Below are 15,960 nucleotides of genomic sequence, written 5' to 3' on the forward strand. Positions count from 1 at the left end.
CTGGTGGGATGAGTATCATGATTGGAATGTAGAAATAGAGGGGTATAACCTTTTCAAGAGAAATAGGCCAAACAGGAAAGGAGGAGGAATAGCCTTATATGTCAGGGACATTTACACCAGTGAAGAGATCCAGGACATCGATCCTGGAAGCCAGGTGGAGAGCATCTGGATAAAAATTAAAGGGGAGGGAAACAACGATGTTATTGTGGGAGTCTACTACAGACCCCCGAGTCAGATGGAGGAACTGGATGATGCCTTTCTAGAACAGATGATCACACATTCAGAAAGGAGAGATGTAGTAGTGATGGGTGACTTCAACTATCCTGATATTTTCTGGAATTCAAACTCAGCCAAATCCTCAAGTTCTAGCAAATTCCTCACTTGCCTGGAAGACAATTTCATTGTCCAAAAGGTGGAAGAGGCAACAAGGGGGCCAGCTATTTTAGATCTGATCCTAACCAACAAGGATGACTTGGTTAATGGGGTGCAAGTGGTGGGATCATTAGGTGGAAGTGACCATGTCCTCCTAGAGTTTGTTATACAGTGGAAAAGAGAAGCCAGGCATAGTCAGACACGTGTACTAGACTTTAGGAGAGCGGATTTCAGTAAACTTAGAGAAGTATTGTGGGTGATCCCGTTTTCAGAAATACTAAAAGAAAAGGGAATTCAGGATGGATGGGAGTTTCTCAAAAGGGAGGTACTGAAGGCACAGTTTCAAACAGTTCCAATAAGAAAGAAAAACGGGAGGTGCCTCAAGAAACCAGGATGGATGACTAAGGAACTTTCAACTGAGCTAAGTTTTAAACGGAACATGTATAAGAAATGGAAAAAGGGGGAAATCACAAAAAAAGGGATTCAAAGAAATAGTAGGCATGTCTAGGGGTAAAGTCAGAAAAGCTAAAGCGCAGAATGAACTCAGGCTTGCTAGAGAGGTTAAAAACAATAAAAAGGGCTTTTTTGGATATGCCCGCAGCAAAAGGAAGGGAATGGTAGGGCCACTCCGTGGAGAAGATGACAAAATACTAACAGGGGATAGAGAAAAGGCAGAATTACTCAACACCTTCTTTGCTTCAGTCTTCTCAGAAAAGGCAAAGGGTGCTCAACCTGAGGATAATGGAGCAGAGGACAGAATAGGGGAATTTCAGCACAGAATAAGTAAAGAGATAGTAGAGGAATACCTTGTTAATCTAAATGAATTTAAGTCTCCAGGACCAGATGAGTTACATCCAAGGGTATTAAAAGAACTGGCAAATGTAATATCAGAGCCATTGGCAATAATCTTTGAAAACTCCTGGAGAACAGGAGAAGTGCCAGCAGACTGGAGGAGGGCAAACGTTGTCCCCATCTTCAAAAAGGGGAAAAAAGAGGATCCCAACAATTATCGTCCAGTTAGTCTGGCATCAGTACCAGGAAAGATTCTAGAGCAGATCATTAAACAGAGAGTCTGTGAACATCTAGAAAGCAATGTCTGCTTTCAGCTCCATCAGGACTAGCCTGAAGGAAGGAGACCCCGCCCTCCATAACTGCCATCCGCCGACCTGAGAGGGAGTTCACCAGGCAGGTCCAGCTCCATCAGGACTAGACTGGAAGAAGGAAGAGCCCTCCCTCCAATCCATCTGCCTTGGTCCAGGCCTCAGAGGGAGAATCCCCTTTTCCTCCACCATTCCCTTCTCCTTTTGTATTGTGTCTTTTAAATTGTAAGCCTGAGAGCAGAGAACTGTTTAATAAAAAACAATAATTGTAAGCCGCCCTGAGAGCCAATAGGGCTGAAGGGCGAGGTATGTATGTATAAATAAATAAATAAATAAATAAATAAATGCCATAATCACAAAAAGTCAACATGGGTTTCAGAGAAAGAAGTCATGCCAGACAAACCTTATCTCTTTCTTTGATAAAATTACCAGCTTGGTAGATGAAGGGAATGCTGTGAATATAGTATATCTTGATTTCAGTAAGGCGTTCGACAAGGTTTTCCATGACATTCTTGCAAACAAGCTTGTAAAATGTGGGCTAGACAAGGTAACTGTTACATGGATCTGTAATTGGTTGACTGACCAAACCCAAAGGGTGCTCAATAATGGCTCCTTTTCATCCTGGAGAGAAGTGACCAGTGGGGGTCCCACAGGGCTCTGTCCTGGGCCCAGTACTATTCAACATCTTTATCAATGACTTGGATGACAGAATTGGGGGCACACTTATCAAATTTGCAGATGACACCAAATTAGGAGAAATAGCTAATACACCAGAAGACAGGATCAAAATTCAAAATGACCTGCATAGACTTGAAAGCCGGGCCAAAGCTAACAAAATGAAATTCAACACAGAGAAATGTAAGGTATTGCACTTAGGGCGAAAAAAATAAATAAATGCACAGATATAGGATGGAGGACACATGGCTGAATGAAACTACGTGTGAAAGGGATCTAGGAGTCCAAGTAGACCACAAGTTGAACATGAGTCAACAGTGTAATGCGGCAGCTAAAAAGGCCAATGCAATTTTAGGCTGCATCAATAGAAGTATAATGTCTAGATCAAGAGAGGTAATAGTGCCACTGTACTCTGCTTTGGTCAGGCCCCACCTGGAATATTGTGTCCAGTTCTGGGCACCACAATTCAAAAAGGACATTGAGAAACTGGAGCGTGTCCAAAGGATGGCGACTGAAATGGTGAAGGGTCTGGAAACCATGTCCTATGAGGAACGACTTAGGGAGCTGGGGTGTTTAGCTTGGAGAAAAGAAGGTTAAGAGGTGATATGATAGCCCTATTTAAATATTTGAAGGGATGTCATATTCAGGAGAGAGCCCAGAACTGGACACAGTATTCCAGGTGAGGCCTGACCAAAGCAGAATAGAGTGGTACTATTGCTTGCTTCGATCTTAACATTGTACTTCTATTGATGCAGCCTAAAATCGTATTGGCTTTTTTAGCTGCCGCATCACATTCTTGACTGATGTTCAATTTACTACTAGGACTCCTAGATCCCTTACACGTGTTCTGTTCGGAAGCAAAGTTTCCCCATGCCATATCTATATATTTCATTTTTTCTGCCTAAATGCAATAACTTACATTGCAACACATTGTCCCTGTTGAAATTCATTTTGTTAACATTAGCCCAGCTTTCTAATTTATTAAGTTTATTTTGAATGCTGATCCTGTCCTCTCGAGTGTTAACTACAGCAGGGGACAGATGGGTGCATTAGGGCGCCATCGTCCCGTGCGAGGGGCGAAGCTTCCAGATGCCCCTTGCCCCTGACGAAAGTGTAAAAAAGGTGGTGCCCTGTACAGATGGGTGCAGCCATTTTGGCACAACGGATGCTTAGTGTTCGCACGTCGTGGCGCCATAATGACATTGCAAGTGCAGCATCATTATGGCACCGCAAAAAGGACCCGCTTTTTGTGGGTTCTTTTTGCTGTGTGAGGAAGCTGCGCGGTTTGTCCACTGCAGCTTCCTCGTGCAGGAAAACAAGGCACTGGCAGACCGCCCTTTTTGGGTGGTCTGTACCGGGGCCTACTACTCCTAATTTGGTATCATCTGCAAATTTCATATGCATACTGTCTATTCCCTCATCCAGGTCATTGATAAAGATGTTGAATAGCACTGGGCCCAGGACAGTACCCTGTGGCACCCCACTGGTCACTTCTCTCCAGGATGAGGAGGAGCCATTGGTGAGCACCCTTTGGGTTTGACTGGTCAACCAATACCAAATCCACCTAACAGTGGCCTTGTCTAATGCACATTTTACTAGCCTGTTTGCAAGTATATCCTTGTCCAAGGCCGTACCGAAATCAAGATATGCTACATCCAAGCATTCCTTTCATCTACCAAGCTAGTAATTTTATCAAAAAAATAGGTAAGATTACTTTGGCTTGACTTGTTTTTCAGAAACCCATGCTGACTTTTTGCCATTAGGGCTTTCATAGACTCTATATTTAATCATCTGCTCTAGTATCATCTGCTTCCTCGTATTGATGTCAGCCTAACTGGGCAGTACTTATTTGGGTCCTCCCCCCCCCCCTTTTGATGAAGATGGGAACAATATTTGCCCTCTTCCAGTCTGTTGGGAATTCTCCTGTTCTCCAAGAGTTCTGAAAGATTATTGACAGTGGCTCTGAGACTACTTCTGTCAGTTCTTTTAATACCCTTGGATGTAGTTCATCTGGTCCTGGAGACTAAGGGGCTATACAGACCACTTTCCCTGAGGACTGGCTCTGCTGTTCCTCTTCATCATCCCTGATAAGGGAGAGAGCTTCAAATTGATTTTGTAGCTGCAAGCTCACAGAATGATCCCTGGCTTCCCTATTTCTACTTGTTACATACCTCCAACTGTCTACCTCTTGTGTATGGGAACTGACCTCCTCCCCACAGAGGACTTAATCCTTTCCCCACACAATGAAATGAAAATAACTCCTCTTCTCTGTGCACCATGGACACAACTGATGACCCCAACTGCCGCCTCCCTCACTCCCCTCCCACAACCAGATCCATGTAACATGCAGTTTGACACTTTGTCAGAGGTAAGGATCACAGCAAAACAAGGTCCTCTTGTTTTATAGTTTAGACTAGTCCTTGGCAAATCAATGTTTACATTTTTAAAATTTTACTTTTAAAATGTCTGTTCTGCAGTATATTAGAACTCCTCTTAAGCAGAGGAGCAGACTGATTCTGTTAAATAGGTTTGAATGAAACTGGAGCAGCAAAGGACCCAGAGTGAAATTGTATGGTTTAGAAGCCCTGCAAGACATAACACTGTACAAATAAAGGCAGTCAAATACATTTTGAGCAGCAGAAAGAGGTAGAATGTAGGAGGTTGTGAAAACAGTGTGTCTTTAGGGAGCAAGCTCTACACTGTCAATATAATTTAAGCATTGATTTAAACAGAGGCAGGATTGATCTCAAGTTTCACAAAGACATGATGAAGCTGCTTGATGTTTCTGTGTTCGTCGTCAGACTCCTAGTTTAATGATATTTCGGGAAAATATATTTACAGGGACTGCCTACAGGAGAACTAGGTAAATGGAACAGTCAGCAGATGAGTTCTATTCTCTTCTCTGAACATTCTGAACTCAAAGTCAACCTTGATGTTGATGTATGTTTCATTCATTTCAGCTACTTGCTGAGCATGATGTTGATGATAGTGGTGATGATGGTAACTACCACCATCACAACCAACAGCAAAAGCAATTATAAAGGAATTTAGCTGTCCATAGCACTTCACAAAACATGCAATTTCTCAGTTCTCTCTTCACATACCTTCAGGACTTGCTCTAGGTTCTCCAGTTTGGCTTGGAGATGGTGCTTCTCCTTCACAGCCAAATCTCGTTCTTCAGTCACTGCCGTGAAGGTTTCTTTAAGCTGATCATACTCTGTTTTCACCTAAACAACAACAGAGGAAAAATGGTGAGGGCACAGGTTGCTTTTCAACCGATTCAAACCGTTGCCTCCAGCATCATAATCCAATGTTCAAATCACTACATCATGCTGGCTCTCTGACAGCCCTTCGGACTTTTCCATTCTATAGCAAGACAAGGGCCTCAAAAATATCATCTACTGGAAAATCCCCCAGGGCATTCAATAACATGTCAGACCCCCAAGGTTTGTGGGGGGTAGAACCTGTTAATAGCCCCTCTCCATCCCTGAGGGATATTCTGCTACAGTAATTTCAAACATCACTAGAAGATGATCTGACAACAACAGGATTACTTCAACACTCTTTGCTACTTCTAGACCACAAGTCATCCAGTCTAGGATAAAGCTTAAGCCAAATGTACAGACTGCTCTGGGTGTCAGTCCATTTTCAACCTGAGACAATCTCATCATTGCTGTGGAGGCCATGAGATCTTGAACAGCAGCAGCTGTTAAAGTTAAAGTTGCTCAGGATCCTAATTTGGAAAAAGAAAGAAGACATCTCCAAAGGGCAAACACACATACGTGGATGTTTCCAGAAATAAATGCTTAAAAACTATGGCCACCTTCTGTAAAGGTATAGTTGGAACATGCAATAGCTGTTCCACCTTCAAGCTCAGAATTTAGGTTTCTCTCACAAAGAATCAGGATTCTTAATTCATTTATCTGGCACAATGATAATAGTTCTGTGGTTTGACTGGTATTTCATCACAGCACAACAAAAGCTGATTTTTGCCTTCCTAATGGGGTACAGTGTTGCAACTAAATTTAACTTGACCTATCCCCAATATGTTCTCTGTCAATTCCATTTATTCATGTTTATACAAGTGGATCTAATTATTGCCTCTGCAAGCTGGTGTCTTGGGAACATATGGGCCCATACATGGAATAAAAATTACATCAGAATGCCAAAGGCCCCCCAGTGACAGGGAGAGATGGCTGACCTAGTTTGAAATAGTAGATACCAAATGCTTAGCTCTTATAGAACACTTTCCTCTGGGATGAACTGCATAAGGGTAGCAATTGTAGTCTGTTACACCAAAGTAAGGTATACATAAACAGTCCTGTGGAAATTTTAAAAATATATTTGTTATAACCTAACACACTGCATACAGTATCTGTTAGTCCCTAAATGTCATAAGATTCTTTGGAGGTTTTGCTCCAGGATACTTCAGTGTTTCCGGGACCTGATGAGCTGAGCACAGAGCCAAAGATCTGTAAGGCCCCATTCCCACTGGGCATATAAAGCGACGTATATCGCTGCGAGTCTGGATCGGATCAAGTTTCCGAGTCGTATTCAACTCAGACCCATAATTCCCATTACAAAAGGGAGCAAACGGACTCGTTTTTTCTTGACCATGTTCTCATCCCCATTGATATTTCTCCGTTGTATTTTGACATGGGTTTTTTTGTTCCCCGTTCCTATTGCCTTTCTGGAACCGTTTTTTTAAGCTGTCAATCAAGCGCTTAGGCGATTAGACGCCCTCTTCTTCTTCTTATCCCCCCTTCTTCTTCAAACCACCCCAATATGCAGCAGCCAGCCACCCTTTTTCTGTCTCAAAAAAGGAAACAAGGCTGGATGCAGGAGCCACATTCAGGGTTTTGGTCTCTCTCTCTCCCTCCCTCCCTCCCCTTTCCACTCACAAAAAATTTTGGCCAGCCTCCCTTTCTCCATATCCCTTCTCCTCTTTCCTTTCTTTTTCCCTCCCTCTCCAAAAAACCCAGTTTAACTTTGTTCTTAAAAAAAAAGTTTTACACGCCACCAGGAAAAGGCTACGTGAACGGGGGGAAATGGCGCCGGGAATGCCAGGAAGGAGAACAAAGCTGGTGACACCCCCGGGACAGCCCCTTGAACTTTGCTCCTCTCCTGATTCAGACACCCTTGTTGTTCCCATTAATTTGCCGTGGATCCGACACAACAGCTGCAAAAAAAAAAAAAAAACCCTCTGGAAAAGTGGTGTCAGGATAACCCGGGTTATCCACCACTGATCTGGGTATTAGCTAGAGAAATCGATCAAAGTTGGATCGAACGCGGATTCAAATGGGAACCATTTTCCTTAAACAAGGATCCAACGTGAGTTCAAATGGGAATGATGTTCCTATAATCCGATTCTTGATTCGATTTATAGCCCAGTGGGAATGGGGCCTAAGTCTCACTTGGAAACACACCCACACTGTCAGTCAGAGGCAGGGAACTTTGGTGAGTCTGGGGCCCACTGTCATGTACGGAACACTTAATCCAAGCTTCAGTGATAAAAAGAAGAAAACTTCATTCAGAAAACCAACATTTGTTTTGTTTTTTGGTCTAGTGGAGGCTTGCTTGTGTGTGTGGTAGTGTCTATTGTTGTAGTGTACTTTGGCAGCTTTTGTCTGTTGGTTCAAGGCTGATTGCTTTTGTGAACTATATGGATAGTGTGACTGTTAGCTCAAGACAATAAGTGGATCCCAACAATTATCGTCCAGTTAATCTGACATCAATACCATGAAAGATTCTAGAGCAGATCATTAAGCAGAAAGTCCGTGAACATTTAGAAAGGAATGCCATAATCACAAAAGTTAACATAGGTTTCTCAAAAACAAGTCATGCCAGACTAATCTGATCTCTTTTTTTATATATCAAATTATCATCTTAGATGAAAGGAATGCTGTGGGTATAGCATATCTTGATTTCAATATTGGTTGAATGGCCAAACCTAAAGGGTGCTCAGCAATGGCTCCTCTTCATCCTGGAGAGAAGTGACCAGTGGGGTGCCACAGGGTTCTGTCCTGGGACCAGTGCTATTTAACATCTTTATCAATGGCTTGGATAAAGAAACTCCTTCTGAGTAGCTCAAATCCCAGAGGAGATTATCAAAATTCAAAATGACCTTAATCGATTAGAAAGCTGTGCCAAAACAAACAAAATTAATTTCAACAGGGAGAAATGTAAGGGGCTACACTTAAGGTGAAAACACAAAACGCACAGATATAGGATGGGGGACATCTGGCTTGAAATGTGAAATGGTCCTGGTAGGCCACAAGATGAACATGAGTCAACAGTGTGATATGGCAGCTAAAAAAGCCAATGCAATTCTAGGCTGCATCAATAGAAGTATAGTGTCTAGGTTGAGGGAAGTAATAGTACCACTCTATTCCACTTTGGTCAGATCTCTCCTGGAATACGACATCCAATTCTAGGCACCACAGTTCAAAAAGGATGTTGACAAGCTGGGACATGTCCAGAGGAGGGCGACTAAAATGGTGAAGGTTCTGGAAACCATGCCTATGAGGAGAGGCTTAGGGAGCTGGGTATGTTTATCCTGGAGAACACAAGGTTAAGGGGTGATATGATAGCCCGGTTCAAATATTTGAAGGGATGTCACGCTGAGGATGAAGCAAGCTTGTTTTCTGCTGCTCCAGAGACTAAGACACAGAACCATAGAGGCAAGCAACAGGAAAAGAGATTCCACCTAAACATTTGGAGGAACTTCCTGACAGTAAGAGCCGTTCAACTTCCTTCTTTTGAAGTTTTTAAAAAGAAGCTGGATGGCCATCTGTCAGGTGTGCTTTGATACTGTGTTCCTGCATGGCGGGGGATTAGACTGGATGGCCCTTGTGGTCTCTTTCCAACACTATGATTCTATGATTCTCAGGATGGAAGCCTGAGCAGTTACAGTGAAATTAAAGCACATATCAATTCTGAGTGGGTTTACATTCACTCAAAGACCTAAACACTTTCATATTTTTCAATTCCCTAGGCTATTCCTCTTTCCAACCCCTGTAACAGCCGTTCCCATGAGAAGCTCTTAGAGAAATCTTTACTCCCCACACATCTACTTGTTAACCATTACAAAGAATGTGAGCACTGATACCAGCCTAACCCCATAATAACATGTCCCATTGTCAGTCACTAAATTGCTATAAGCATATAAGCATATGCCTATAAACTATGACAGGAAACATGGGGGAACTCAGATCCTGACACCTATTTGCAGTCCCTGGATCTTGCTGTGGGCTACAAACAATCACCTCCCACACTACAGTGTACATTTGAAATTCAATAGCATGGCAGCAAACAGAATGGTGAATTCCCCCCTTCTGGCTAGCAAAAAACAAATTCCTTGACAAAACACGGTATGCAACAGGGACGTGTATTGTCTTACTGTAGAATCATGAATTCCACTAGCTGCAGTGTCATTCTTCTCTAAATAAAGCTGCATACCCCCATGCACTTTTTGAAAACTAATCTCAGGCATAAGCTACAATGGAAGATGTCACAGAGAAAGCAGTGAAACATCTAGTGCAGCAGTTTTCTTTCTTTCTTTTAAAAAATTTATTCACACCAAGATAATTCTACAAATATAAAATATACAAATCAGACGAGGAAGAGAAAAAAATATATAATGAACTCTCTGTACAAATAAGCAAAGGCTCAACAGTGTGATGTGGTACCTAACAAGGTCAATGCAATTTTAGGCTGCATCAATAGAAGTATAGTGTCTAGATCAAGGGAAGCAATAGTGCCACTCTATTCTGCTTTGTTCAGGCCTCACCTGGAATAGTGTGTCCAGTTCTGGGCATCACAATTTAAAAAGGATGTTGAGAAACTGGGGCATGTCCAAAGGAGGGTGACTAAAATGGTGAAGGGTCTGGAAACCATGCCCTATGAGGAACGACTTAGGGAGCTGGGGATATTTAGCCTGGAGAAGAGAAGGTTAAGAGGTGATATGATAGCCCTGTTTAAATATTTGAAGGGATGTCATATTGAGGAGGGAGCAAGCTTGTTTTCTGCTGCTCCAGAGAACAGGACCCGGAGCAATGGATGGAAGCTCCAAAAAAAGAGAGATTCACATATCTAATTTATCATATATGGAAGAAATATAAAAATCAACTACTGGGTTAAAATTAGCAAATGGATGCAAAAGATTTTGGGATTTAAATTAGATATGAGACCAGAATTATATTTATTAATCATGATAAATTTAGAAGGCAAAAGAGAGAGATTTAATAAGTTATATGGTGACACATGTGAGACTGGTTTATGCCAAATATTGGAAATCTGGTTAGATAATGAATAGTATGGAATGGACGGAGAAGATAATGGATCTGACAGTTAGAAAAGTTGATTAATTTAGTAAAAAGGAATTCAAGTGAGGCCTTTTTAAAAACATGGAAACCTTTTACAGACCATGTAAAAACATTCAATCATACAATCTTTAACTTATTCTTCTTCCATCTCAATCTTATGTAACATTTTATACATTTTTGCAATCAGCTTATCATCATTAGAACAGAGTTTGGTTTCAAATTCTAATTCTACTTTTCCAAACAATACAGATTTTTATCTATCTTAAACCTTTCAGTTATTTGTTATTAAAAATCCCTGAAATGAATAACCTTCCACCTCTAATTCATCTCTTGTTTTTATTCTGTATTGCCCATTTTCTAATATAAGTAGTTTTTAACCTATTAACCACTTATCCTTCTCATAAGTCTGTCTTCGTGCAGTGAAATCCATAAGGACAACATAGAATAAAATCTCATTTTATGCTTGTTCCAAATTCTCAATGAAGATCTTCTCACATAAAAATTGTCAAAAACCTCATCAGCTTTGACTTTGTCATAACACAATTGCCCATGCCAACCAAATCTCAGATCAAAACCTTCTAATTGCAATAATGTTTGATTTTTTTCAACGCAATCCAGTCTTTTAACCAAACCAAGAAGCAGCTGCATAATGCAACCTCAAATCTGGCAGACCCAATTCACCTCTTTGTCTGGTATATTGCAGTAATTTAACCTTTATTCTCAGTTTCTTGCCCTGCCAGACAAATGCTGATAAATCTTTCTGCCATTGCTTGAATGGAATATCATTTGTCAAATGTAGAATAGTTTGGAACAACAATAACAAAAGACATCTTTGGTAACGCATTCTTTTTTATCACAGAAATCCTGCTCAGTGGCAACAATCTGAATGTAGACCATTTTTTGCAAATCTTGTCTGATTTCATTCCATATTTTCACATAATTATTCTTAAAGAGAACTGAATATATCTTTAAGATGTTCAGTCCTTAATATGTAACCTTTTTATCAATTACAAAAACTCTGATTTCTCATGTCATATTTTTAGTTATCATTACAGTTTTTCCTTCAAAACTTGTCATGTGTCCATATTCTCTCAGTCTCTTGTTCACATTCTCAAAGCTCTCCAACAGATCTTCTACAAGAAAACCCACATCATATGTGAATGCCTTCAGTTCATATCTATGTCCTTATCACTCAATACCCTTAGTGTTATCTTCTCTTATAACGCTATCCAGTACCTCCAGGATTAACAAAAACAAAGGTGACAAAGGGTATCCATATCTTGCACCTTTCTGAAACTTGCATGATTCTTTCAATTCCCCATTTATCAAAATTTGAGCACTCTGAATGCCATATATTGATTTAATCTGTTTAATGAAACTTTTACCAAAATTCATCTTTTCTAATACTAAAAATAGAAATGACCAGTGCACATTGTCAAAAGTCTTCTCTGCATCCAAGAAAGTTAGCTGTTTTTAATTAAGCTTTTCATAATATTCCATTATATCCAACACTGTTACAGTATCATCTCTCAACATTATCTTTGGTTTTAAAAAAAAGCTTGATCTTAATGAATCACATCTTTTAATACTTTCTTTAATTTCTCTGCTAATATTGCTGAAAAAATGTATAATAATTATTAAAAAGCAATACTGGTCTGTAGTTCTTTCTTTCACTCAAGTCTCTCTCTTCTTTCAGAATTAAAGCTATATTTGAAAAGTTCCAAGACTCTTGTAACTTGCCATTTAAAGCAGAATTCATGACCTGTAACAAGGTAACATTCAACTGTTCTCCTAACACTTTATATTGAACAGACAGCCTATTTATTCCTGGACAGAGATTAAAGGACAGAGGTGAGAAAGAGGAAGCCCAGCCAGGAGGATGTTACAGTAATCCAGTCGTGAGACCACTAGGGCATGGACCAGGATCTTGGCAGCAGAGGCAGAGAGATATGGTCGGATTTTGGCAATATTGTATAAGAAGAATCTACAAGCCTTGGCTGTGGTCTGGATCTGAGGGATACACGACAGAGAAGAATCAAAGATAAAACCAAGACTGCAGGCTTGCTGGACTGGTGACTAGAACTGTCGTCCAACGGACAGAAAGGAGTGTTGAAGGGTGACTTAGGAGAAAAGCAAGAAGCTCCATCTTGGACATGTTGAGCTTCAACGCCCGATGGCGCATCCACTGCGAGACAGCTGTGAGACAAGACAAAACTTGCTGGTTCAAGCCTTGGAGAAAGGGTCAGGGGTGGAAAGATCAACTGGGTGTTATGGCATTACAGATGGTAGGAAAAGCCAAAAGAGCTAATGAGTTTACCTAAGGACGTGTGTAGAGAGAAAACAGGGGGACCACGAACAGAGCCCTGGGGAATCCAACAGATAAGGGCACAGAGCGATGAATGTCTGACCACCTGTGCACACCTCCCCAGATACAGAGATATTGTCCCCTCATCTGGTTATTCTTCCCCGCCTATCTTTTGCCTATTTTTTGTTTAATAGTCTTTAATGTTTTTATACTATTACTATTAATTTCTGTTTAGTACTAGGAATGGGGGGGGTAGCGTAGGGTCTAGGGTTTGGTTTTTTTTAAACTTATGTTAACTTGATGTATTTTTACTGTTTGAACCTGCCGGGATTCTTCGTGGATTGGGTGGGCTAGAAAATGAAATCTTATTTTATTATTAGTTATTTTATTATAGATATTCACATCCGCCCACCGCTCTGACACATTCTCTCCTGTGGCATCCTTCACTGGCTCCCCTCCCATTTGTATTCAGTATAAAGCTCCTGCTGTCGATGTTTAAAGCCCCCATGGATTGGCCCCTCCTGATTATCAGACCTTTTTCTCCTCACATTCCCACTCAGGCCTTCCGCTCTGGTCGTCAGGGTCGGTAGTCTCAGCCCTGCATTTTCTCTTCTCCTCTCGGAATTTCGCCCCTTTTCACCCGCTGCCCTCACTCCTGGAACCTTCTTCCCCTGTGAGACACAAGGGCATCACTTCTTTAACCAGCTTCAAAACAGAGTTGAATACATCCTGTTCAGAGAAGCGTTCCCCAGGCATGGCCGATTGTCATTGTGATGTTCTTTTTGTTGCCTGTTTTATTGAACCATTTCCTGTATTTTCCTATATGTATTTTATATGTATTATCCTATTATTTCTTAGATTGTACGCCATAGGCAGGCTTACTCTTATATATTTATTGTTTTATGTACAGCGCTGTGCAAATCTACAGCGCTATATAAATAAAGAAGAAGAAGAAGAAGAAGAAGATGATTCTGATTCTACAACTTCCATCATGATTATTGAATGACTCAATTCTTTTCTTTGAGCATCATTTATTAAAAGCAATCCATGTGAAAATAACTATTTTTCTCTTTCTTTCAGAAGTTTATTGAGCCATACAAAGTACTGAGTAATATTTATGAAATATCTTCTTTATTCTCTCCTGATCTGTGACAACCATCTTCCTATTCTTTATTTTTTTTATATTTTTTTAAAAAATGATACTTGGGGGAATATCATTTAACAGGATAAAAGTATTATCTTCCACAACCAGATTCTTCAAATAATACTGTAGAATCATATCCCTTATTTGTCTTCTCACAAAACAAATCATCACATTCCAAAGAAGCTTTCTCTGTCTAACAACTCAAGAAACCACATGAAACATCCGATCCACTTCTTTATAGAATTCATGCCTTGGTTCTCCCACTATATCTGCCAAGGCACCCATCAATCTTTTTGGAATATTTTCATTTTGTTGTTCCAGTAGTCCTCCGATTCTCAAATATTTCCCCCTCTCTCATAAAACCAGAAGTGTCAAGGAGTCCGGATCGCATTGCCCATCCCATATAAATCTCTCACTAACTTCTTCCATCTTCTGGGTTTTATCTTTGAGTGTGGTCAATTTCTTATTAATTTTAATAAATTCCAATGACATGCCTTTCAATAATTGTCTGATATCTTTAAATTCACTTTGAAATTATTTTCCCATTTTCTCCCTCTTCTGTTTCATTTTCTTCATTTCAACCAAAATCTGTACAGTGGGCCCTCCTCTTACACAGGGATCTGTTCTGGATCCCTCCGCACAAGGGGAATTCCACGTGTGCTGTCACCCCATTAGAAGTAATGGGGCTTGCATCTGCGGTGTGCAGTGGTGTACGTGTGCACACCCCATTACTTCTTCCGGGGCGTGCGATGGCCTTTTCCAGCATGGCTTTCAGTGTAGGCTGAAAGCTGCGTATGCCGCGCCCGCATGAAATGCGGGCGCACTGTATATTTGTACGTACCATTTTCCCAGGTTGTTTAACTAATTAGTTTTGCCTGAGCTGCTTCTGTTTTAGCCTGCATGACAGGACTCACCAGCTGTCAGATTTAAAAGGACAAATTATGCAACCATACTGCTTTACTACACAATGTCATTGCAGAGTTAAATTCCTTAAGGTTCCTTTCCTTGATGGAGTTCTCTCATCAGAAAAGGTATGCTGGGTTTTTATAGTTTATTCAGGGTTTCACTTGTCTTTATCAGTAAAAGGCAATTTTAGGGGGTTTGATGTGTGTTTTCGTGCAAGAGTGCCACTATATGAAAACATCGAGCTCTATAGCACAATTGTTCCTTTTTCTTTTCACTACCACAATTATTGTTGAATTGGGTCTGGTTTGATAATCCCCTTAGACAAGGAACACTTAGAGGTGTTTTTCCTCATCCTTTCCTCTGAAATATAGCTACAACACTTGTTATTAATTTGCAGTCTCCCATCCAAGTACTAACCAGGGCTGACCCTGCTTTGCTTCCAAGATCAAACAAGATCTTGTACCTTCAAGGTATGTGAACTAAAAATAACAGATAAGGCTACACAACCTAGAAGTCCAACTTATGAGATGTGCAACCACCTAAGTTAGCTCAGTGACAGGTTTGGTGGTACAGTGGTAAGCTTCTGTGCTGTGCAGCTTGTACTGGTCGACATGGGCAAGATGGTGAAGAATATTCAGTCATGAGACCTGAAACAGTGTTCAGTTTGTTATATAGCTCACTGATTGCTTGTCAAGCTAACTGAGTGAACCTAGCTCTGCTGCCTTTTATAAGTAAACACTGAACTTGGATTAATTTGGTTTAATCAATAGCTATTTTGTTATTACTGATTTTAGTTCCTAGTCATGTTTTCCCCCCAGGGCTTATTAGACATGGATATATTGATCAAACAGCATACATTGGGTGATGACAATGAATCAGGTTCAGTTGGCATTAGTTCAGGTAGTAATGCATAGTCTACCATCAGTGTTCATTCTAAAACTATTGTGCCTCACTATAATGAAGACTAGTTCTCCTTTGGATTGATTGCATCTGGAGATGCCACATCCCAAGTGTGTTTACTGTGAGAAATTGGTTCGAAGTAAGCTGAAAAGGCACTTTAACACAAAGTGCTTACATTTATTCTAGAATCCACTTGATTTAAAAGGGCTGATGCTATCAAACAGGTCAGACTAA

At 40.6% G+C, this 15,960-nt stretch overlaps 1 protein-coding gene across 14 annotated transcripts in view; it reads right to left on the reverse strand.

The window, feature by feature from the left end:
* Window positions 1-15,960, reverse strand: part of RIMBP2 (RIMS binding protein 2) — a 197,242-nt gene that overhangs the window by 116,351 nt on the left and 64,931 nt on the right. For 12 of the 14 annotated variants that reach the window (XM_042441757.1, XM_042441749.1, XM_042441746.1 and 9 more), the window contains exon 1: window positions 5,252-5,370. The gene's annotated coding sequence lies outside the window, so the exon portion shown is untranslated. Of the gene's footprint in view, window positions 1-5,251; window positions 5,375-15,960 lie in introns of those variants that run through there. The other 2 variants (XM_042441759.1, XM_042441751.1) reach the window with 1 other exon arrangement.

The sequence above is a fragment of the Sceloporus undulatus genome, chromosome 10, assembly GCF_019175285.1.
Source record: "Sceloporus undulatus isolate JIND9_A2432 ecotype Alabama chromosome 10, SceUnd_v1.1, whole genome shotgun sequence".
NCBI lineage: Eukaryota > Metazoa > Chordata > Lepidosauria > Squamata > Phrynosomatidae > Sceloporus > Sceloporus undulatus.